We start from the raw sequence: 1,832 nt of genomic DNA, 5'->3' as shown, positions 1-1,832 counted from the left end.
GACTGCACACCACCCTTTCAGAGGAATTGACTTCACACAGTTCCCCTTTTGCTTCCTGCTCATTTTTATACTAGCTCTCTGGAGCAGAGTGTGTGAGGTCAGAGAGGGCCAACTAACCATTAACACGCCAGTATCCATAACGTAGGCTAAGGAATTAGTTATATACAGTAGCATTAGTCTGTGTTCAAACTTGACTACCTTGAGGCCTTTATGGACCAATGATTAGAAGGAAAACAGCTTGAGTATAGGCCTAGTGACGAATATGGAATGTACAGTGAGGGAAATAAGTATTTGACCCCTCTGCAAAAAAGTATTTGATCCCCTGCTGATTTTGTATGTTTGCCCACTACTGTTTGCCCAAAAATGTTATAAATTGATTTGCATTTTAATGAGGGAAATAAGTATTTGACCCCTCTGCAAAACATGACTTAGTACTTGGTGGCAAAACCCTGGTTGGCAATCACAGAGGTCAGTCGTTTCTTGTAGTTGGCCACCAGGTTTGCACACATCTCAGGAGGGATTTTGTTCCACTCCTCTTTGCAGATCTTCTCCAAGTCATTAAGGTTTCGAGGCTGACGTTTGGCAACTCGAACCCAGCTCCCTCCACAGATTTTCTATGGGATTAAGGTCTGGAGACTGGCTAGGCCATTCCAGGACCTTAATGTGTTTCTTCTTGAGCCACTCCTTTGTTGCCTTGGCCGTGTGTTTTGGGTCATTGTCATGCTGGAATACCCATCCACAACCCATTTTCAATGCCCTGGCTGAGGGAAGGAGGTTCTCACCCAAGATTTGATGGTACATGGCCCCGTCCATTGTCCCTTTGATGCGGTGAAGTTGTCCTGTCCACTTAGCAAAAAAACACCCCCAAAGCATAATGTTTCCACCTCCATGTTTGACGGTGGGGATGGTGTTCTTGGGGTCATAGGCAGCATTCCTCCTCCTCCAAACACGGCGAGTTGAGTTGATGCCAAAGAGCTCGATTTTGGTCTCATCTGACCACAACACTTTCACTCAGTTCTCCTCTGAATCATTCAGATGTTCATTGGCAAACTTCAGACGGCCCTGTATATGTGCTTTCTTGAGCAGGGGGACCTTGCGGGTGCTGCAGGATTTCAGTCCTTCACGGCGTAGTGTGTTACCAATTGTTTTCTTGGTGACTATGGTCCCAGCTGCCTTGAGATCATTGACAAGATCCTCCCGTGTAGTTCTGGGCTGATTCCTCACCGTTCTCATGATCATTGCAACTCCACGAGGTGAGATCTTGCTTGGAGCCCCAGGCCGAGGGAGATTTACAGTTATTTTGTGTTTCTTCCATTTGCCAATAATCGCACCAACTGTTGTCACCTTCTCACCAAGCTGCTTGGCGATGGTCTTGTAGCCCATTCCAGCCTTGTGTAGGTCTACAATCTTGTTCCTGACATCCTTGGAGAGCTCTTTGGTCTTGGCCATGATGGAGAGTTTGGAATCTGATTGATTGATTGCTTCTGTGGACAGGTGTCTTTTATACAGGTAACAAGCTGAGATTAGGAGCACTCCCTTTAAGAGTGTGCTCCTAATCTCAGCTCGTTACCTGTATAAAAGACACCTGGGAGCCAGAAATCTTTCTAATTGAGAGGGGGTCAAATACTTATTTCCCTCATTAAAATGCAAATCAAATTTCTAACATTTTTGACATGCGTTTTTCTGGATTTTTTTGTTGTTATTCTGTCTCTCACTGTTCAAATAAACCTACCATTAAAATTATAGACTGATAATTTCTTTGTCAGTGGGCAAACGTACAAAATCAGCAGGGGATCAAATACTTTTTTCCCTCACTGTATGTATATACATTA

Source organism: Coregonus clupeaformis, chromosome 3 (genome assembly GCF_020615455.1).
Source record: "Coregonus clupeaformis isolate EN_2021a chromosome 3, ASM2061545v1, whole genome shotgun sequence".
Taxonomy (NCBI): Eukaryota; Metazoa; Chordata; class Actinopteri; order Salmoniformes; family Salmonidae; genus Coregonus; species Coregonus clupeaformis.
This window is presented reverse-complemented; position numbering follows the sequence as displayed.